General features: G+C 37.6%; 1 protein-coding gene across 2 annotated transcripts in view; it reads left to right on the plus strand.

Annotated features, from left to right (window-relative positions):
- Positions 1 to 24819, plus strand: part of sema6cb (semaphorin 6Cb) — a 160234-nt gene that overhangs the window by 9852 nt on the left and 125563 nt on the right. For both annotated transcript variants that reach the window (XM_079837110.1, XM_079837111.1), the window contains exon 2: positions 14911 to 15003. The gene's annotated coding sequence lies outside the window, so the exon portion shown is untranslated. The remainder of the gene's footprint in view (positions 1 to 14910; positions 15004 to 24819) is intronic.

A 24819-nucleotide genomic window follows, 5' to 3' on the forward strand; every position in this document is an offset into this window, starting at 1 on the left:
AACCATTTACATTTAGTCATTTAGCAGACGCTTTTATCCAAAGTGACTTACAAATGAGGGCAATAGAAGCAGCTAGAGCAGTCCAAGGGCAACAATATCAACAATATGCAAGTGCTGTAACAAGTCTCAGTTAATCTAGCACAGAACAGAATTTTTTTTTTATTTTTATTTTTTATATATATATATAAATAAATTAGACAGACAGAAAATGAATAGAATGATAAGTGCTATTCTCGATCGGTCAGGTGTTGCTGGAAAAGATGTGTCTTTAGACGTTTTTTGAAAATGGCTACAGACTCGGCTCAATCTCGAATTGAGATAGGCAGGTAATTCCACCAGGAACGAGCGAGTTTAGGTATATTGGTGCAGAGCCAGTGGATGTTTTGAAGGCGAGCACCAGTGCCTTGAATTTAATGCGAGCGGCTATTGGTAGCCAGTGCAGACTGATGAGGAGAGGCGTGACGTGTGCTCTCTTCTAAGACCAACTTAAAATTAAAAGTTGCGATTTTCTACACCTATATGGCTAGGAACTACTTTATCATTCCTGCGTAATAGTCGCGGATCTTCACGGCAGTACCATGGCTGCAGCAGCGCAATGATATTACAGTGCCTGAAAGTAGCCCCCAGCTAGGTAACTTTCAATGTGACCGGCACTAAGTTTGTGTAGTTGCAGAGAAAGTTTCAGGCTTGCAGCCGACAAATTGTGTTGTGGATTTACCTGTGTGATTAGCCATGGTTCTGTGTGTTGTAAAGGGCTGTGATAGTAAGTCGAAGGTGTATACCACCACCATGTTTCACAGAATACCAATGAATCATTGCGCCGCTGCAGCCATGGTACGGCCACAAGGATCTGCGACTATTACGCAGGAATGAGAACGTAGTTCCTGGCCATATAGGTGTAGAAAATCGCAACTTTTCATTTTCAGTTTGTCTTCGCACATGATGTAACTGTAGAAGAGTCAAGTTTTAAATGGGAAAAATATTGAAAGTGTCTTTGGTCATTTTTTTGAATGAGATACTAATGGACTGATTAGAATCAATGATGTATGCTAAGCTATGCTAAATGTGCTACCGCCAGATACAAAGATCGGCTGAATGGATTCAAAAACGGTAAAACTCAACTATTTAACTCTAGGGGACTTGTAAAATGAGCCTATTTTCAAAAAAAGTGGAGTGTTCCTTTAAGACATTTTGTTTGTAGATTTTTTATTTTTTTAAATATTTAAACAAGTGCTGTCAGTCGATTTAAATTTTTTTTAAACTAGATTAATGACACATTTTTTCTGTGATTAATCGCAATGGATTGCAATTAAAAAATACTTACGTTTTCAATATGTTTTAATATTTTATAATGTAGTAATTTCACAGTTAATCTCCAAATGAATGTTGAAACAACATAAAAACAGTACATTTTAAATCTTTTTATGAATGAAGGCCAATATCACTGATACTAATACAGCTACTGATATCTCTATGAAATAGATTTTTTTAAGTACCATTAAGTGTAGCCATTCAACATTACAGTGATTTGAAAGCTATCAATTTTTTATTTATATATTAGTCTTCAAAAATATAACTTTTTTAATTTAAGTGAACTTAAAAACAATCCTCACATAAATCCATAATAAATGTCATATTTTCTTGTGGCCTGTGAAACATAGCCTACAGAAATTGAATAAAGTTATCAAACATTCTGCACTGCATAAATTATAAATTCAATATAGATTAATCCTTATTAAAGCTACAAAGGTTTAAAGGTTTTCAAGAGCAGTGAGTAATTTTCTCTGTTACCTTTGTTCTTTGATTAACATTAATGACCGTGCCTGCTGTCACTTTAAGATCAGCCCGGACTCTTTATAAGACTTTATATAATTAATTTATAAGGATACTCAACAAAACGGACAGTTTTGCATAATTGTGTGTGTGTGTGTGTGTGTGTGTTATTGTTCGTTCATGTGCGAAAGAGAATTCTATACTGGTGTGCGACTTTCTGTGCGTTGTGTGTGTGTGTCAGGACATTTATAGACAGTGCATTATCTTTTGTGTTGTCACGCTTGAATGGTTTAAAATCATTTGTATGAATAAGTGCGAGATCATATAATGTAACACTAGCCCAAGCGTTAATTGCTTTAATTATTAATATTTTATAAATTTAAAATATTTAATCACATGCGTTAACATGTCAACGTTGATAGCACGTTTAATTTAATCTATTTAGACCAAATAGTGTAGAAGCGTATTGTATTGGTATAATTAGCATCTCAGCTTATTGGAATCGGCCAGAATTTTAATAATGGTACATCCCTAAGATAAACTAGTCAGCCTCACTAAACGACTAGTCGGTTGTTGATTCTGTTTGCTTTAATGCTGGAACTCCCGATTGTTTTTTAGAAAGTTCACAAAGCTCCCAAACCCCCAAAATGGGAGCAACTCTCACAAATGGAGTCACAAACATGAAGCAAGACAGCTGGAAAGCAAAACGAAATCCCTTATTCTCAGGTGTTTAGCATTATTGACATTCTCTAAGGGAGAAAAAAAAAAGCTTTTATATATGCGTTTTATATTACTCGCATGACAGTGACCTTTAAAAGTCTGAGTGTTTCAGGTTTGTTTGTGTTTTGTTTTGCTGTAACTTTTATAGGCGGCTATAAAGAGCATCTGAAATCCTCTCATCAGAGTTAGTGCTGGATAAATGACTTGACTGCCTCACTGCATGTTTTTAAAATGAAAATTTTTATGGCTCTAAAGAGTGAAACGGAGCAGGAAATTACAGCCTGAAGATAAGGAGATTCTTCCTCTCACAGAGGCCGTGGAATCTCAAGGTACCGCAACACCACCCGTCACTCAATGTGGACTAGCAGCATTCATCAACCCTAAAACACAGCGGAAGTTGAATTTATTTTCTGTGTGCATGCACTGGTGCGCACAGTATGACGACAACCTATCGTGCAACTGAGTAATTTATATATATATATATATATATATATATATAATATAAAATTATTAAAGACAAAGTATTTGTACACTTATTTTTGGTTTGTGTAGCATAAATCCACTAAAAGTCACCTTGGGACCAATGGGCTTTAAGTAATTGTTAAATTGGCACAGAAAAGTGAGTTCTGAGAAAAGCATGATGCCACATGGTTTTGTACATATCTAATACAAGTGTGACACTACAGTTGTTTTTGCTGGAAATTCTGTGAAAAATGGTTATTGTTGAACAAACATGCTGTAATGCTGCCTATTTTTGGATATGTTGAATTTCTTTGGAAATGAAAGGCATGTCATTTCATTTGATTTATTTGGATCTTGATGGATGTAAACCAAAAGATAAGATTATTCATAATATATCAAGTCTGTCCTCAATGCAGAAACGGCTTCACATTATGTAACACTTGAACAGTAAATCTATTATTTAATTTTTTTTTTTTTTTTTTAGATTCTAAAATCTGATTAGATGAGCCATTTGAAGTCTTTGTACGCTAGCCAATATACACACACCTGTGCCTGCATGAGTTGAATTTCCCATTAATGCGGCTTGTCAACCTTAAACATCTGTTCATCCATCATAAACATCAAAAATGAAAATGTATCTTGTACTTCCCCTCATGTCGTTCCAAACCTGAATGTTCTTTATTTTGTGGAACACAAAAGAAGGTATTGTTGAAAAATTTCCAAACTGTTTTTTTGTCCCCCAATGAATGTCAATGGGGCCCAGTGTGGTTGTTTTGGACCCCATTGACATTAATTGTATGAACGAAAACAGCCGAATCCTTCTTGAAAATATCTTCTTTTGTCTTCTGTAGAAGAAACAGAGTCTTTTAACTTGACACAATAAATAACGTAAACCAGTCCTACCTGCTAATAGCCCTGCAAATATATTACTGTCACACAGTATACACCACCATGCCACCCTGTTTGTGTTTGTGATTCATCCTCAGGTGTGTTTTAGTGTGAACTCTGTACACCACTAGTACCGTTTGCGAATCCTTCCAATTTCCAAGCCCCCTATAAATAGAAAGTCTAGTATGACCTTTGTAGATACGACGAAGGCATTCTCGTGCAGTTCTGAGAAAGAGGCCAATCTGAAGGTTTAAAGCTCAGTCGTCTTTGTACGTCTGAGCCAATTTCTGTGAGCGTGTGCAGATAACCTGGGTTTGGTTTGGACCCTGTCGAGTTTCAGATTAGAAACAGACGTCCCTCTCACACTATGTTTCTGCAAACACTCTTTTAGAGACTGGGGTTATTTTTAGGTCTGGCTGTGGATGTGGGGGCCAGAATTGAAACTTGGGGAAGGGGTATAAAATAACGCCTCTGGCCCTCAGCCAGAGTGCTCACTAGCTCCCCCGACGCCCCCCCCCCAAACCGCCTCACATTCCTCAAGTATGTCCCACTGTTAACCATATGATGACTCAACTGTGCATGTGGGAAGGGATGCATGTACATCACAATCTTTTTTTGGTCTTGTCTTTTATCCTTTCAAGCTATTTGGGATATAACGTGTACCAGCAAATATCTCTCTCCCACAGACACGCACACACACATTTCTGGTGTAGTGCTTCCAGGCTGCTTCATTTGATCTCGCTTTATTGCTTTCTCACATTATCTGCGTGTTGGCCTGCAGCTCATCCCTGCGGAGCAATCTCTGATGTATGAAAAACAACTCACCATAAACACATTTCAACCACAGAGACTGATATTACCCCTAATGCATCTCTCACTACAGGCATATACCCAGATTGTCTCTTCTCTGCTTCTCTCTCTCTCTCTCTCTCTCTCTCTCTCTCTCTCTCTACCCCCCCCCCCCCCCTTCCTCCATTCCCTCGTGTAGTCATATAGTGATCACAGTGGATATTACTGGGGGGCGTTCAAGACTCCATGAAATAATCAAGTCTGCCCCCATCCCATCCACCTCTCCCTCCAGACGCACCCCCTCTAAAATATCTCCAGTGTATCTCATCATCATATACTAACAGTAACTGGACTTCTTCCCTAGGGTGTGTCAAATGGAATATATGAGCTTGAATGTAGGGTGAAAATAGGCTTACAAACGTATTTAGTTGGCTTTTGAGGTATTTTTTTGCCCAGTGAAGACCTTCTTCTCAGCTTTTTTCTCCACGTGGATAATGTATATGGCTGCATGATATGGTAAACAAATACTATTATAAAGTATTTTGGGAAATAATGCAAAAATTTGTATTGTGATATAATAAATATTTACATCTCATATTTTGCTTGGCTTAGAGTAAGAAAAATGTCATTATTAAAAAAACAATAGTGCCAACATTAATATTACATTTAATATTCAAGTAACATTCATATTGAAGTCATATTAAATAGCAATCTAATATTCACACATTATATATTTTATATATTTATTTATTTGGTTTTAGAACACCTTGACTCAATCAACATACAAGATGTATAAATAAGTGAACAGTTTAATAAGTTTACATATGAACATTATTGAGTATTGGAATTTTAATGGTGATGCATTGTCATAATTTCTTCTGTTACATTGCTGACATCTCTTTGTTTTCTTTGACTCAGTGTTATTAATTATTTGTATAATGACTGAAATTTGTAAATGTCAGAATACACATTATGAGCACATTAATGTACATTAACTCGCATATAAGGCACATTATAAGCAAATTGGAGTTTGTGTGGCGCATTCAGATGACTTAAAATACTGTATCGGGAGCTCCTTTATATTATTTTATTTTAATTAATTGTGCAGTCCTAAATGGGTAGTATAATTTATAGATAACAATCTGCAAAATAATAAAATCTCTTCTTTTGAAGTTACAACATGGGCAAGAATGATCCTTTACCTTTTATGCACTGTTAATTAACTGGTGGCTGTAGCATATGACCATTGAATGTGTCCCTCAAAGCCCGCTGGGCAAACCATTCAGCCACAGTTAACCATAGAGCTTGGCCATAATGCAATGCTGCTTTCAGTTCAGATTTAGATGATTATTTTTTGGGGTTCTTTCTCAATTAGCATGATAATAATGTGCAGATAGACGGGAAGAGCTAATCTCATTCCTCTGTGACGATCGGCAGTTTATTATAACACAGAATGCACCATCAGTTAAACTAACATGCTGAACTGCTCTATAAATCGCTCATATCACACACCACCAGCAGATGGAAAAGGGACAATGGCAGATTGTACTTCACTTTAATATTATGTTTCTTTAGCGAAACCGTTTCCACAGCTATTATTCTGTCGTAATAATCTCCCGGTGGGTCTTGTATTAATAAAGAAGAGCGAGAGAAAGATAGAGAACACTTTGTGTATAGTGTGATTTCAGGTTAGTAGCTGAAGGAATATGTTAATCTAAAAGTTTGATCTCCTGGAATGACTCTTAATTTCAGTTTATTTTTTCCCAGTGAAAATGAAGGTGCTATACTTCCCTCCCAGTGTGCGTAAAGACCACCCTGCAGTGTTTTAAGTGAAGATGCTTTTAAAAACCATTTGACCTCTTTTAGACAAAGTCTACATGTTCTTTCAGACGCAGCCCGACTGGGTCAAAAGGTCAAAGGTTAAGCAGAAGCAATGTGTCCTGAATACCAAAGCCATTGATTTTTCTTCCAGAGGGAAGTTGAAGGTGGAAGATGACCAGGTCAATTTGTTTGCACTCAGAGACGGGGAAATGGCCTGATGTCCTCAACTGGGCTGAAATAGAATCCTGACCTACATCTCTGCTTTTTTTTTTTTTAGGGAACGGAAATGACTACTGCCAAGTTGTTCTTGGCAAAAACTGGTAAAGGTTTTAAAAGTGGTCTGCAACATCAGTGGATGGGATGCAGATGACCAATTTTGAGATTTTGATGACATTTTACAAGGCGGAGATCTTTGTTGGTGTTGATTGGTGTTTTTGATGCATGTTTTGGTGTTGTGATCATCTCACTGAAGTTTCATAAGACAAGTAGAATTGTAATGTATGGTTTGTATGGTAATTGTAAAGCATGATGTAATGGTACAATATCAGTTATCCATATAAGCAATATTTTTTATTTATCCATATTGGTCGATATTGGATATTCAACTGTTCATGCTGATTTCTCCTATTTTTACATTTAGATTACCTTTGCTCTGTCTTCTAACGCTCATATAAAGTTAATCTTTAAAAATAACACTGTTAAATGTAATCTAATCTCAAAATGTTCATTAAAATGTTGTGATGTCTGAATTCACTTGCAGCATTTTAAAGGGTAGGTTCACCCACAAATGAAAATTGTCATCGTTTACTCACCCTCATGTCGTTCCAAACCTGTAAGTCTTTCGTTCATCTTCACAACTACCACTTTGACGCTTCAAAAAGTTCCTTAAGAGATCGTAAAACTAATTCATTTGAATTGAGCGAGCTAGTCCTAATTTTCTGAAGAGACATGATCACTTTATATGATGAACAAATTGAATTCAGGCTTTTATTCACATATAAACATCGATTGGTGAACAGAAATGGAAGATCAGCCATACTTGCTTAACGTGCAATAATGAACCTTATTGGTTCTCGCACGTCAAGCCAGCATGCTTGAGCTTTCGTTTAAGATAGCTGATGTTGATAAATGTTTGTGAATAAAAGCCTAAATTAAATCTGTTAATAATATAAAGTGGTCATGTCTCTTAAAAAAATTAATAGGACTAAACAGCTCAATTCTTATGAATTAGTTTTACAATCTCTTTATGAGAGTTTTGAAGTGTCAAATACACCTTTTCCTCCAGAATGAACCGGGTGCTAGTTCAGAGTAGGGCTGTACGATTAATCGAAACCGAGATTCAGAACCTCTAAACAACGTATTTTTCACATGTCGGTTATTTCGGTTTTAGTCAAGTGACTCCGCCCCGTCAGTCACATCAAGTGAAGTTTGCAGGCACACAGAGAGATGCAGGAGCAGTTATCTGTGTTTATAGATGCCCAGAATCACTATAGTAACTGCATGTTTTACACAGTTAATACAGGTAAGTTAATTGCCGTTCTTATAAGCTTACGCACTGCCACACACACACAGACGGCGCGCGGAAGCCCCGAAGCCAGATCGCTTTCACTTTCGTCTTCATAAAGTTTTGTCAAGTAAATGCGTTTAAAGGCATGAACATTTAAAGCGATTGTGCACTATTCAAAAACACCAATACGGAAAACTTATCCGTTCAGTGCTCAGCTTTTTTCTGTGACACAGAGAGCCGAGCCGTGTCCCGTCTCTGACAACGCGTGCGCGTGCGCCCTGAAGGCAGACCTCTTTCACCTGCGTCCTCTCAAAGCTTTGTCATTTGTATGTGTTTTAAGGCCTGCCAGTTTGCATTATAAAGGGATTTTAGACCATCAGTTGTTATGTCGAACTAATGCCTGATATATTGTGACAAACGAACACTTGGACATAAGCTCGCACATCACGTGAAGATCGCGCGCAGAGAGCAGCGCAGAAACGCAGTGTCAACGCTGTCCTGTCACTAAAGTAGCTTAGAAACTCAACCGTTATAGGCATATATTTTAATACCTTTTGAAGTAACTACAAACCATAGCTTCATAATGAGACTGTATGAGAAATTCACACACACAATCACTCTTTCATTAATGCATTCAAATAAATGTAATGTAGGCCTATGTGTTAATTTATCTGTATCTGATGTAGTCTACAACAAGCCGAAATCTGCCCCATAGACAATAACTTCTGAAAGTGAACTGTTCCCTTCAAGTATTTTAAAATCACAAAGAAATTAACTTTCTCATTAGAAAAAAAAATACACCTTTAAAAGTAGAAAATATTTACAGTAAAAACCTTATCTGGAACTTACTCAACCTTATGAGGGCAAAAAATGAAAAAAAAAAAAAGAAGCAAAATAATCGTTCATTAATCATAATCGAAGCAAAATGTTCAATTAATCGAGGTTTTTATTTTTGGTCAAATCGTTACAGCCCTAGTTCAGAGCCAGTGCTAGTGCCAGTTCGGAGTTGGTTCGACTGACGAGCCTTCTAAGAACCGGTTTGCCTTTCCACATGCTAGAGAGCCACCACAGAGTCAGGTCTTGCGTCGCTGTATACGTCTCATCTTTCTCAGCAACGCAAGCGAGGGAAACACAAACAGTGAAACACACCAGGCTTGTTCGAGATGCATCGCCGCTGCGTAGACCGATGAGCGTATGATGGCAAAATACCGCATGAGCGATTCAAAAGCATAAGGAGTCGTATGCTCTCGATGTACTTTGATGTCATACGGCGATCGGTCCGCACCGCGCCGATGCATCTCGAACAAGCCTTCCATCTACAATGGTGAACGTTGCATTACTATTGATGCACATGGCGTTACGATCCTATATCGGCATCAAAACACAGCGAATCCAACACATTCGTGCACCTCGCCGTATATTGTATAGACGGAGATTACAATCGAGCAGCTATTAGCTCGATTAGCTGCTATTTTAAAAATGGCGGTCACAAGTTTGTTTGTGTTCGTCTTGTTGGTCACGGTAACCCCGCCCTCAGCCCCTGACGCAAGCGGTTCTTACTTCTAGACCAGCAATGTTTTGGTGCTACTTAAGAACCACTTTTCCTGGTTCGGAGCTGGTGCTTTGGGTGTGGAAAGACAAAGAACCGATTTGAAACTAGCCTCTGGCTCCGAACCAGCACCAGCACTGCCTTGGTGGAAAAGGGGTAAAAGTGGTAGTTGTGTGGACTGTCAGTGGAGGGACAGAAATCTCTCAGATTTAATTAAAATATCTTCATTTGTTTTCAGAAGAGGTTCAAAAGTCTTACGGGTTTGGAACGATGTGAAAATTATGACAGAATTTTGGGGTGAACTTACCCTTTAAAAATGATTGCTTTTAGTTTTAGCATTTTATTTTGAATTAATTAATTACACAAAATTGTATCTAATCATATTGGGCAGAATCAGTCCATCTTTAAAGACAAGAGACTGAAGCATTAGTTAGACTCAGCATTACATTAGTCTTAGTAATGTGTGTGTTTTGGTGAGATGATGTCCATACGTTATTTATCATTAGTAAGACTCCCCAGTGGTGATCTCTCTCTGGAGATTATCTGGGATGATGAGTCCTCCCGCCTCAGGCTCTCTGACTAAATCAAACTTCAGCGGCACAGCGAATCAGACGTTCCTTTCAGTAACTTCTCTCGGCTTGGACGAAACTCAGCTTGTGCACATTTCCTCGCGGTTTGGATGGATTTGGTTTGTGTCTTTAAATAGATGCTAAGGAGAAGCCAAAAATTAGCGTTTGCAGTGACTGCTAAAGCTAAACGTGTGCTGTACTATTGGAGGGTGATTTTAAATAAGCAGCAGAACTTGAGTACAGAGCTGTAAAAGTTTTGAAGTAAGACCAAAAAAATAAAAAATAAAATCTCTCTCTACAGTTAATCTAAGCACATAGATGCTGGAACGCTGCCTATGGCTCACTCGGATTTGTTTTGTCATAAACGTTTCCAGCATCTGATTTTTTTTCCCCACTTTTTTTTTCTCCTTCGGATATAAATTTAGACTTGGGTGAGATTCTTTCTGAATGACCACATGCCCACTTTTAAATGCAGATACAGTAGTTAAAAGTAAAAAGAAAAAAAGAGACTTTGTATAGATTGTCATTACGGTTTCAATGATATTCCTATGGTAGTGCTATTTGGTAATGCAGAAATTCTGGACCATGCAGCGACCAGAGGAAGATCTCAAACCTGTTTTCATATTTTTCCGAGCAAGATTATTGCAGGAGAACTGGCTGTCCTGTCTTTTTAGTTTTTGAACAGTGAGTCTCTTTGGAGAAAAAACATCTGCTTAATTGCAAGCGTTTAAATAATGTGAAAGACATTTGGATAATGTAATGGGCCTGTTTTTTTTAAATGGAACTCCAAATGTATACTGAAGTTCACAGTGGTACACAACTCATGTTTGTTTGTACTGCATTTCACCATGAAAAAAAAAAAAAATTGGACTTGACTCAATATGGACTAACTGGCAGCAAGTCTCTGGCTGAACTCCTAAAAAGCATCACGTAACCTCTAAATATACTGTTATTGATGCACTTAAGTTGTTTTTCTCTGATTGTATTCAGTGCGCTCCTGGCTGAAGTTATGTAAAACGTATCCGCATCATGTAAACTCTGACTTTTAAGCGCAAGCTTTTTAGATGAAGGTGATAGAAAAAAGAGACTGGATGGTTTAGCTGTTAGCCCTTTCCTCCACGACAGCCTCACAGTGAACTCTAAGGAGCGAAGGTTGACCAGCTGGCCAGGGTTCTTATCAGGGTTTGCGCTTTAAAAGCCTTTGAGGAATGTTGGCGAAGCGCCACCCGTGTTCTGCTCGCTGCAGACCGTGGTTTTACAAGGACTGTGCTTGGAGAAACAGCCTTCTGTTGAAATGCTGATCTAAGATCAGGTTTCCTGGTCCTGACTCCTCAGCACTAGTCGAACCATAATGATTAAAAAAAATATGATATGTATGAAATAAAGATATGTATTCTTTTTTTTATTATTTGCATTGATCCAGACTTTGAGGTGTTGGCTCTGAAGGTGTAAAGTCCATTGCACTTGGGTTTATGATTCTTAAAAAAAAACTGCTAATGAGGGCTAAATGTAAATAGGATGTTAATGAATAATTCACTCAAAAATGAAGGTCCTATCCTTTTTAATCACCCTCATGTGATGAGGGTTCTTCTATACCACAACAGTTATAGTGACCCCCATAATTTTCAAAAAGGACAGAAAAGCCATCCATATAACCTGTGAATTATATTCCAGATCTTTTGAAGTTGTACAAAATGTATTTTATTTACTAATCTTGAATACAAAATAATCTTGAATGAGTCATGGAGTCAGTGAGTTGATGTATAGAGTGTGATCAGTCGTATTCGTGAACAAATTGTTTTGTTAGATTTGTGGAAGGGATCAACCAGTTCAGTGAAAAGAACTGGCTCAAAAGAATAAGTCATGAATGAATTAGATTGATCTGGTTCTTGAATCCAACTCAATGATTGGGTTGCAGTGGGTTCAGTTATTTAGCTCACTGGAGATGAAGATGGTTTGTGAATAATGTCTTGTGTTGAGGAACAGTGTTGGTCTGTTCCTCAGAATATGACTTAAGACTTGGAAAATAGCACAAGACTTTTTTATTTTTATTTGTTAGCTTTTTTTTAGCTTAAAGTTTGAATAAAAATGTAATTCATGTTTTAGATATTATTGTGAACAATTAATCTGTGCAAATGTTTCAATTAAAAAATATTTTGTTTACCTTGTAATGTTTGATCAAAATGTCATAACTGGATCTCCTCTAACTTCTCACCTGTGACGTATACAGGACTTCTCCAATCATTTAGTCTGCTTAAATCCCGCCCCTGAAAAAAATCAGTCATCTGCCTCCATTTTTGAGTGCCATGTCCACATCTCAACTTATCAAAAGTTGGAAATTGGAAAAATTCAAATTGAGAAGTCATTACACTCTAAATACAGAAGAAAACAAAAGATCTGTCGCTATTTCTGTTTAACCGTGACTTTAACAGACATGGTCACTGTGTGAAGATGCTCCAAAAATCTCTCCTTTATGTTCCTCTGAAAAAGTAAACAACATATGGGTTTGGAACAACATGAGAGTGAGAAAATAATGGCAGAATTAGCATTTTTTTGTGAACTGTCCCTTTAATTTTTTTTCTTGCATTTTCCACACTGAGCTTTGGATTTCACCCAAATTCAGTCTTTTGCCTTGAGAAGCTTTGAGAGTACATGCAGAGAAGATTTGTGTCCGGCACTGACCAGGTGATTGTCTTCACTCTTCAGACTGTGAATTTAAATTGAAAAACAAATGATAAAAACGCTTGCATGTAATGTTTGTGCAATTTCCACTTTCACACTCTCTTGCTGTTCATTATTACTTCAGCCATATGAAAGCCATTTAACAAATGCAGGTAGTGCAGAGCAGAATTTGCTGAATTAAGAGACCGCTCAACATGAGCATAACTAATTCACATTGCCCTGGAGGGGATTTGCAAGTTGAAGATCATTTTGCAATATTAAACATGGCTGTTATTAGATCAATTTTTCTTTTTTGTAATTCATATTACTCTCTGGTGAGACAAGCAGTTGTAGTACTGCATTTCTCCTGTGACTGCAGCCTGTCTTTATGTAAAGCAAAATGGGGTGAGAGACCGAGAATAAGGTGCATAGAACGAAAGAGAGAGTGACATAGAGAGAGATAAAGAGAGACAGACAGACAGACTGACCACGAGAATAAGGAGAAGCAGCGGAGACGGGAGATTTGTGGAGACTCGGGTGCTGTCAGTAAGGAGCTGGCTTGAGCTAGTGTCTCATTCTCACACAGCAGATTGGAAGAGCAGATTGCGCTCTGAGATGCCCTGAGATTTGGGCAGCTTCCGATGGGGGATTTGTAGAGATTTGCTTAGAAATCTGCCCATAATGAATGTTAAGTGAAAAGCATCTTCATCATCATCTCAGCAATGACATTGTTTTCTCTAAGCACTTATTCTGTTAGTTTTGGCTCGGTGTCTAAGTGTCACAGTCCTGAGATGACAGTCTATAGATTCATTAACTGGTGTGCCGATCACATAAACAGACATTTTTATGAATGAAAAGGACTCATTTGTGTGTCTGTGGAGACAATAGATAAGAAGACGTTTATTAAGCAGCACAACTGTTTTCAACATTGATAATAATAAGAAATCCGCATATTAAGCCGCAGTTCTACCACAGGAACTTTCCCCAGGAAAGGGTTAAAAATGTCCCCCTCAGAAAGTCCCTGCTTGCGAGGTAGTACTTTTTCAAAGTTCAGGAACTTTTGGGGGTGGGACTTGGGCGCTGAACATGCTGATTGGTTGAGTTCATGCAGCATTTTATTTCAACCACCATTTTTAAAAGTCTGTTTGCGGTGCGTGCAGTAAGAGTTGTTTGCTATTCGAATCAGCAATGGAGTTTAAAAAATACGACCGATGAAATGGTTCAGGGCAGGCTTTATTAAGCTTATATGCGGAGGACGAAATCCAGCGGGAACTGGAAAGTTGCGCGCAGTCCTACGTCACCGGACTAATCTTCTACTTTAGACCGCGATGGAAATGCAGACAGCAACAGGTCTGGGGGGAAAAATGATCATGGGACAAATTGTTCTGGGTAATTTCAGTGGAAACGGGGCTTAAAAATGATTTCTAAATAATCATGTGACATTGAAGAATGGAGTAATAGCTGATGAAAATTCAATTTTGCCATCTCAGGAATAAATTACATTTTAAAATATACAAAAAAAAAAAGTAAGGTTAAATTAAGAATATTTCAGAATCTTACTTTTTCCCCTGTATTTGAAAAAAAATTCAACAACATTAAAAAAAGATCATCATAGGCCCTGTTTACACCTGGTATTAAGATGTGTTTTGGTCGATCGGATCAGAAGTAGACAAGGGAGACACATTTTTGTCTTTGTCATCTTTTGTCCACTTTCAACCACTTCTGTCCTGATTTCTTTGAGGGGAGGGTCTATGGGTTGTTAAATGTATGGGTTTTTTCAGATCTTTCGATCTAATGGACAAAATAAGCTTGCGCAATTTACAGATGAATGCACCCGGAGATAAAAGAAAAACATAAGGAGAACAGCAGCTTTCGTTTCTCCTCTGATGGCCTCAAGACCACGCTGAATGCTGTGAGTACGTGTAAGAAATCCGGAATGGTGAGATTTGTGCTTGGTACGTTTTTCGTCTTCAAACCAAGATCGACCAAAACGCATCTTAATACCAGGTGTAAATAGGGCTTTACAGACCCCAAACTTTTAAGCCCTAGTGAATTTTTTTTCTTTCCCTCACAAGGCCAAAAGTAAGCTTTAAATCTCCAAAATTGTGCAATTATGGTCAACTCAAAACCGGTGTTCATCACTGATAATATGTTATTGTCTTTGTTCTTAGGTCGGTTGTGGAATGTCACAGCTTTCTTAAGCGATCCAGACCTTTATCCTCAAATCACTGCAGTCCTGCTGTCTGATTGGATCGTCTAGTGAGGTAAGAACCTGTGGGAAGAAGTTTATTGAACTGGTAAAAGTCCCTCAAACAATTTATTTAGTTTTCTCCTCACATCCTGCTCTTTTGTTGAAATTTGCTCGGCGAAGTAGAGTTGAGCCTTGATTTGACAGAAAATTGAAATATCATCCAACAATCATCCATTATTTTGGCTGGGCTATTCACCCGAGGCCATCGCGTGGGGGACAACATCTGTCGAATTTTTTTTTTTTGAGGAACATAAATATAATTTAAAAGAAACATCTGACAGTCTGTCAGACAATCTGTTTAAATCAAGTCTCACGGCGAGCAGGCGACAAACGATAGAAAAGTATCACAGTTGGAGAGGGTAACAGGGAGGCAGGCAGATTTTCAAACGCATTGAAAAAGAGAAACAAGCAGACGACAAAATCGGAGAGAGATCACTTAAGAGAAGACAAAACCGATGAGACGGGAGACTTGACATGAAGAGTGGGAGAAAATCTGCTGGAAACACACATGCATCACAGAGCACCTGTGCAAGGCCCTTTTACTCATGCCCCCTGTCTACCTAGATATCCCTTAGAGATCAAGACGCATCCCACAATGCTGGAGAGCAGTGCTGGTGATGACAGGCTCTGTTGGCCGGATGCGGGGAGCAGATGGCTGGCCAGATGCAAGGTTGCGTTTGACCTTGGGCCCTGTGGAAGGCTAAACATCATAGGCGTCCTCCGGCGCTTCCACCTTTCTGCCGCTCCATGGAGCCGCTGCTCTGCTCTGACAGCTTATGGTTGTTTTATTTAGATGAGCCATATGGAGCCATTATGTGCTCCATCGTTTAACTGCTATCACTATTCCCAGTGTAGTTTATCACCCAATGTGTATTTGAACAAAGACAAGTTCAAGTCCTCCAGACTGTCCATGACAGATACGGCATGAGATATGACTAATCACATTCAGCTTTGTGCACGGACAGAAAGGGGTGGCAAAATCATAATTGTGGTCAGCTTGAGTTGATGGAAGGAATCTTTAGTAAGTCAGTGACACAAAGGTTTATAAGTTCACCTAGAATTCTGCTTCATAGATACACACTCGCTCCATGTCGCATGGGGATCATTTTTCTCCTTTCTCTCTAAAAGTCTGTGAAAGATTTCAGTTAGTGCTGCACGGCTAATCCAAAATAATCATGATTACTATTATGGGTGCTGCGATTAATTGTGTAAAGTATTGTTTACACTTTTATTTTATTTTAATTTGAATTCTCATCTTGTTTTGACTGTATCTTACTTGAAGAATATGACATGCAGTTATCATAGGGATATGGCAATATTAAAATGTTCCAGTTCCAATAATTATTATTTTTAAGATAACCGATAAATGTTAGATTATTAAAAGTCTATACTATTTTACTTTAAATCTGAATTAAAATCAATCATTTTAAATGCTACAAATGAATGTAGGCATAACATTATAAAGTACAGTATGAAAAATGGATATTTATTTTGGATATTACATTTAAGGGTGTTATTACATTATTAGTGCTTTTTAAAGATACATTTAAAAAAAAAAGTGTTAGATGACAGCAAAGGAAATGTATATTATTAATATATCAGCATTTATATTTCCAATATCACCCGACGATAACCAATGTTAATGTATCTTGCTTCTGTAGTAACTGGGTTCACAGTATGGTAAATTATTGTGAGGTGGCACAAAATAATAACTGCAATTCAGCATTAATAATCACAATTACAGTGTCAAGAGGAAAAATTGTCAGCATTAATGCAGTTCTAATCTTGTTTTAGCCATCATATAATCTGATTTATTGAGTTATACCACTTTATTCCTATTGTAGCATATCCTTCAGGAGAGCGTCTGTTTCCTAATAGCTTAATGGCTTTTAGTACACTGTTACCAAGTGCATTGTCTAGCAATTTACTCATTTTTCCATTTAAACGCTTGTGTAGTGGTGGTCACAGATATGTGCCCTGCTAATGGTTCCTAGTCTCACAGTTTTCTTTAGTAATTCACGGCACCATTCATTCAGATTGTAACCTTCAGTTCTGACAATAGGGAGTGAAGTTAACATGAAAAGTGAAGCTGATAGACATTCTTGGATCTCCGCACAGACACTGAGGCCATGTTCTGCTCCTCCACTTTTGAATTTTCAGTCATATTCATCAAAGTACAGTTTACAATCTCAAACACTTGGTGACACAAAAGACAGAAGGGAGCTTCTTTTCAAATTGTTTCATTTTTTTTTAAATAAATTTTGAGAATACTTGATGGCTTTCAAGCAGCCTTCAATGACACAAGAATTAATTGAAACCCTAAGCCTACCGGACAATTGAAATGATAACCTCAAACGTCAAATCTGGCTCCATGTCATTTTTTTCAACAAATACTCTTCCTCTCATAAGAGGTTTATTTAACCACAGGTCAGCAGAATGGGCAGATGCCAGCAGAGGGTTTGGTCCACCATAGCTTTTTACTGATTTATAAATTCTCTCTCATGGTTTATCACTCTCATTAATGTCAGCACCTGCTGTAGTGGGGCTCTATCTGTCTGCCCGCAGGCCCTGCAGCTGTGCACTGAGCTCACTGCCCATCAGTCCTGCCCCCTCCACCCATCCACAACACCCGCACGCATTTGGCTGATATAGTTGTAAAAACCTTGCTAGAATCAGGTGATTATAAATGTGTATTTATCATGCTCCAAGTTTGCACCTTCAAGTACATTGGCGTGGAAACAATTATTAGCCTGATTTAGCATATTTCTGAATATTTTCATGTAATCGCAGTAAAAATGTTGGCAAAGGAAACCTGTAAAACACAAAGCATATTTTTTTTGGTCATTTATGTGGTTTGTTTAAAGGGATAGTCCACCCCCCAAAAAAAATTTCCCTCATGTCTTTCCAAACCTGAATGCATTTCTTTATTTTGACGAATGTTGATATCCAAGCATTCAGTTCTCAATAGAATAGAAGTTAATTGGGAGCAGAAACTGTTTAGTTACCAACATTCTGCAAAATATTTGTGCCAAAGAAGAAAGTAAGTCATTCAGGTTTGGAACGAGATGATGATTGTGATGATGATAATAATAATCTAAAGTCAAAAATTTCTGATATTGCCCCCATAGTCATGAAAACAACTCCATTTAAGTCAGAGACTCTTAAGCCGCCTTTCCACTGCGCCTGACATTCCCATACAATTATCGCATTTTGGCAGTTGCACAGAACTTCGAAATTGGTTGTGATGCAACAGTTACCCTCGGCTTATCCACAATGACTTTAATGAATGTAACGTAATGCATGTATGAATATATCCACACAAAACAAATGACCCTCAATGCATCTAAGATAAAAACATAGTAGATGTTGTAGAGCTAATCAATATAAATATTGATTTAACTATAAAATAATTATTTCTGCCATAATTATGAGTAACCAGCATTTTACAGAAATTGTGTTTACAAAATAAGGTTAGAATATTGGTAATTCCATCTTCGCTTTGATCCAAACATTGGTTTATTCTAATGAGTGAGTCAAAAAATTTTTTTTTTTTTTTTTAAGGGGTTGTCTATATACCATGAGCTGAAGCTTACGTCGAATTGTATGATGTAGGAAAAAAAGACTCCTATCAAATTAAAGGTGATTGCCATTTGTGCCGTTTAATGTTGTCTGGCCAAAGATCAGATTTAAGAGGGGCATTTACTTTTTCTCAGGTGTAATGCGAGTCTGTGTTGGCCAATTTCACCCAATTAAATTTTCTCTTGGGTTCCCTTTGTGGTAATATATATATATTTTCTCCAAATTGGCAATTGCTAAGGGGGCAAATACTTTTTCACAGCAATGCATGTCAATAAAACGGAAATTTGTAAATACTGCATACAAAATATTGTTTATAAGCTTTATAAGAAGCTCAGTGAGTTTTCAAATTGTTTTTTTTTATAATATATTTTTATAATATTATAATAATATAATAAATAATTGTTTTTCATTGTTTTTCCTCTTTCGGGGCGCAGAACCGAATATGGTGTTAAAAGAACAATCAGAGGGGCAGTAGGAGGAAGAGAAAAGAAGGGTCAAAAGCAGCGTCCTTCTGTTATTATTCACAAATTGATTTCTTAGGACCCAGCACCGCATTACACTTTGTGCATTGTGTGTGTTTTCTGCTGCCATTGTTTGTCTGTTAATCCATCAGCGCTGGCATTGGGGGGGGAAAGCTTGCACATTCGGAGCCAGGAAGCACCTCCTGGCTCATCTGTGTCCCTTAATCCTGAGGAACAGCCATGCTGGTGAGATTGCAGGCCCCTCAGAGTCTCTCCTTCTGGAAACTTCAAAGTCAGGCATTGGCGATTTGGAAGACAGGGAGGCAAAGTCTGTAGGGAACCTTCATGCAGGTCAGCCCAAATCTTTAGCTGAAAGCCCCTGGTTCAGTGCAGGTGGATCTGAGGCCTGTGCTGAGAGAGGGAGAGGTGTTGTTAGGCAGATGGACAGGGATTAACCCCCTCTGCCGCCACCACCAAACCAACGCCCATTTTTGAATTATGATCGTCTCCTCTCTCTTTATGTGAGGTTTTCAGAAGGCAGAACTGTGAATGCAACCCTCTTGTGGCCCTCAGTATTTCTCTATGCCGCTATGTGTCATAAAAGACATTTACTGTCTTCGTTATAGTCAGAAGTCATTTCTTTATTCTGTGCTTTTTATCATAGGCGACGGGTAAACCAACTGGAGGCTAAAGCTATAAAATCTATAAGGTTTAGGTGTGTCCCCATTATCCATTTCTCAAGAATTTTGTCTTGTTTTAAGGCTGTTTAGATATTTTTACTGGATCACTTCTTTTGAAATAATACAGACTCTTTTTAGAGAATGTTTTGAGTTAAGTCTATTTTTCTTATCTCACTAGTATTTTGTGTTTCTTTTTTTTTCTTGTTTAAAATACAGAGGTTTGTTCGGATTTATAGAGCAATTTGAAGGCACAATACGTACAATTTTTGGATTTAAAATATCCAAAAACCACTTGAACAATGTTATATTTTGTTGACTTGTGTACTTTAATAGATTGATAAAACACTTTAATAGATTGTGTTTTATTAGACAGGTGAGCAACTGTTTGGGTACATTAATCGACAGAAAACTAATCACCGTTATATAGCTCAACACAGTAAGTCTTATTGTTTAAATCTCGTTTTCTTGATTTACAGCGAGTACCATGTTTTACCATTCCTAATATTGATCTAGCTTACTGCAGTGTCTCATAGCAGCCGCCAAGCAAACGGAGTAGCATTATAACATAACTCAACACACTCAGATGTATCTAATATGATAAAACAGCATACACATGACCAGAAGAAGCGGAAGCGGTCGTGTGCGTCATAATAAAAGCTCCACTGCTCTCGAGCCGTGTGTTGCGCTTGTCTCTCAGTAACAATCGCTCCAACGGCTTTCAGCCCCACCCTGCTTCATACTATAGTAACGTTAATAAATCTTTAAAACATTAGCTCATCCATGAATATGATTTCTGCCCGAGTCCCGTCGGATTCTTTTCCCCCGTAAATAGTAAAGACATTTTATAATGTTAACAAAGTTAAAAAAATCTTACTTATCCCAACAATATATAGTATAATAGAATATATGACATATCATATATGATATGATATATTAATTATATTATAATAATTATAATATATTCAAAACTTTATATCCCACATGAGTGCCACAGTTCATCTGGATCATAAGTGTTTATTTTTAAAGTAACCTTCCTGTTCTGCCTGAGGTAATATATATGATGAACAAACAGCTCATTTCATCACGCTTGTGTAACCCAGAACTTGTTCACCTTTAATACCCGGCCAAAAAGAAAGTTCGTTTTGGACCCGAGGATGCACTGTGATGCCGAGGTTTGAACTCGTGTTGTGCTCAGGGAGGCAGGGACTCCACAACGGTGCTGTGAGGATTCACAAACACAAAGGAGTGGCAAATTCATGAAAATGAAACGAATGAGGTTAATACAGCTTGTTTTATGCAGAGATCCTTGAGGATGACATTTGTTGTGTTGCACGAAAATGTAAATGAAGAGGAAAGCCTTGCTTCAAGACGTCTCAGAGGGAGGCAGGCACTGTGTTCATAGAAAAAAAACAGCAGATCTGGGATCATTTTCCACCTTGTCTTCCATAATCACAGACAGAAAAGATCTAGAAATATCTCTCGTATAATGTTTCACATTGTTAGACAAGAGTGAGAGAAATGGATATTGTGCCATATTAATGAAGTTTCTTTTTAAACGTATCCATTTTTGTCTTTCTTGGCTTAGTTTGGTGTCTTAGCTCATGGTCTTGCAGTATGTTTTGTTTTACAGGCTCAGTTCTGCCAATGAGATGTAACCCTGGCTGAAAACATTGAAGAATTGAGCATCAGCCCTTTAAATGCCAGATCTGTCTGTCTCTACAAAGACAAAAAAAGAAGACATCTCTTCACCATTGAGATTCTATAAAGGCAATTAGCTTAACGGCGTCTCTGATGACAAGGCTTTGGCTCGCATAGGAGATGTGAACCGCCCTACTGTGATTTACCTCAGACAGAGTGGACACCTTGGGAATTGAACTTAAAAAGCCGTACTTTTAAAAAGTTTGTTGGAGTAAACAACTCTTGTGCTCATTAACTTTCCTCTTGCCCTCAGTTACGCAATGGACTCTTAAATCTAGCTGAACACTCTGCTCGTGTCTCATTCTGCTCTCTAATTCCCTATGACGTAAATCAGGACATTGTGAACAAATTCAAGCACTAGCAAGGACCTTGATACAAAAAATAAAGATTGGGACACTGATGACTCGATTGCCAGTAAGAAGGTTTATGCATTAATTGAAGCAGGCATTTTTCAACGTCATTGTATAACACTTTCATTGGAGCTGTAAAAATGTACACTGCCATTATGAAAAATTAGCTTTTTTTTCATTTTTAATAATGGCAATTCAGTCAAATGGATCAGTACAAAATCATTGCAATATAACTAAAAATACAAAAATCACAGAACTGTAAACATATAAATAAAAATTGGAGGTTTTTTTTGGGGGGGGGGGGGGGGGGGGTATACTATATATTGGCATTGATATCAGTTATTATCCAATATTAGAGTTTTCTTTTTTACATTTTATCAATATTTCATTGTTCCTTTTACATTTAAGATTACCTTTAGCGTCATCTAATGCTCACTTAGTTGATCTTTTAATAATAATACAAATCATTTAAAACCAAATTTAATTGAATGATTTAAAGTAATCATTTGCAAATTTAAAAATTACTTTTTTCATACCTTTTTCATACTGTAGGGTGAATTCCGGTTGATTGGGACACTTTGTCCAAGTCATCTCAATGGGAAAAAGTATCCCAATCACCCTGAATTCATCCTACGTAATAATGCTGTGATTCCTAATTTCACTTCGTAGTTTTTAAAATCATTAATTTTAGTTTAGTTTTAGCTTGGTTTAGTATCAGCCATTTATTGGTTATCAGCTCGGTATTGCAGCTCATCTGTATTGTACTTTAAATTGTAACATTTAAGCAATCATTGTAGGCATTCATTTTCAAATTAAAATGTATTTAGACATAATAAATAGCATGATTTTGATATGAGCCTTTCAATGATTATCCATGACCATGACTTTAATTATTGGCTTAACGGTATCGACAATCATTTGAATATTAGTCTTTTTAATCTTCATCTAAAACACGAATTCCTGTATAATATTTAAAAATGTACGTAATTGTTTACCTGTCATTCATTTTAGGGATGAAATATCACAAAAATACTTGAATGACTTGAGAAGGAATGCCGTCATTACTCAATTAATGCTGATCTGATTCTGGGGCACAGACATTTCTCTGCACTGGAGTGATTTGGACAACGGGACTCCCTGGCCAGTGCACTACTGAACTAGAGAGCGGATCAAGACACAACGGTTGCATGAATGTGACTTATTCGGATCTTTTCTTTCACTTCTAATTCCTTACTCATTCACTTTCTCCTTCATTTGCTCTCAAGTCATTTGTCTCATTAATCTAATTTAACAGTGCACTTCGCCATCTTTGTGGGGGAGGCCTGGCTCATTTAAAGGCCTGATTGGAATAAGGAGATGATGGTGGTGAAGGAGCCATTTATATAAGATGTGAAGGAAGGTGGTCTCCGCTATTTTGAGTACCAACCCATGCCCACAAAGCCTGCCAATTAGCTTAAGTGGCCTCCCAGTGAGCTGGATTAGTCCTGTACCTTTGCGAGAGAGTGAGAAAAGCACTTTTTTTTACAAAAAAGTGGCAAAATTGGTTAAGCTTCCGTGCTCTAATTGCAGGTCTGGTTGCAAAATAGCATGTTACACTACAGACGCCCACACACAGACGTGTTTTATGTTGAGGTAAAATGACTCCTTGGTTAAACTGTGCAACACAACTGCTGTTTTTCTGCGCATTCTACCTGTTGTGTTGCAATGTAGTTTTTTTTCTGCCAAGCTGGCTACCTCTGATAAGTTTTCTTCGCTTTTGTTCTGTTCAATTTAGTCCCACTTTGTCCACATTGTTTCTCTTAAAGGGTGCTACATCTTAAAAATAGCCTATGTTCATTTCGATCCTGTGTGTGTGAAATGCGTGGTAAAAGTTTTAAACAGATTCCAAAAAAGTGGTTCCCACAGTCTTCGCGCCGCAGGCAGGACAGACTGCGTGTATCGATCAGGGTGTAAAGCGGGGTTTCGCCAGAGATTAATACTGTGCTCAGCAGAGCTCATGAAGTTGTTAACGTAATGTGGAAAAACCGGTGTGATCAGCCATATTGACAGCGCAGGGCAAGGCCGCTGATTAAGTAAGTGAAGTGCATTTCACAAGATCGCTTTGGTTCCCACATCAACACTACATCATGTCTGAATTCTCTCACCATAGAAAAAATTGTTTTTCCCTTGTATGAGCTGGTGTTGGGGAGTAAAGAACTAAAAGTTGTGGCAGAGTAACATAATAAAACATTACATCTTTTGTGCATGCACATCAGAGTACACAAACATTCATTCCTGTTTTATGCCCAAACATGACAGTCTGATTTGTTTGAGTGAATCGGTTAATTTGTTTAGTCATTGTTTTATATATATACATACACACACACACACACACGTACATATACTTATACATATATATGCCATTCAGCATTGCAATATATTAAAAGCTATCAATTTTAACATTTATTAGGCTAAAATATAACTTTTAATTTAAGTGAACTTAAAAAAACACAAATAATCTTCACATAAACCCATTGTAAAAAATTTACCTGTGCCCTTTTATATATATATAAGGGCTCAATATTTTCTATTTGCCCAGTCTCTGCGCAGTTTTCTAAGTATACTCAACTAAACCCTGGATGAGCTCGGATGGACGAGTTTGACACATGCGCAGTACAATTGTTTATTTTATTTTTTTAAACTATACCAGACATCAGAGTCTCTTACAGGACTTTTGCTTCTCAGAAGGATCGAAGTAGGAAAATACTGTTTCTAATGTTCGAACTTGCCCCCTATTTACTATTCCCTACATTACTCCACTAATATTGTTGACTTGAAGGAGTGAATGAAAACGAGCGCTTTTGGATAGTTTGTGTTTGTCGTCTAATATTCATTTGGAATTGACTGGCAGCTCGAGAAGATGAAATGATTACTCTTGAACTGTCATAGTTTCCGTGTACAAACGTTAATTAAACAATTTAACAATCAATCAAAAAGGAATTTATACCTGTATGCACCCACATTGGACCAGAGGTTTGGAAAATGGATGATTCCGCTGTGGGCGCCATCTTCTGGTCAAACG

Source organism: Gobio gobio (assembly GCF_949357685.1).
Source record: "Gobio gobio genome assembly, chromosome: 15".
Lineage (NCBI taxonomy): Eukaryota > Metazoa > Chordata > Actinopteri > Cypriniformes > Gobionidae > Gobio > Gobio gobio.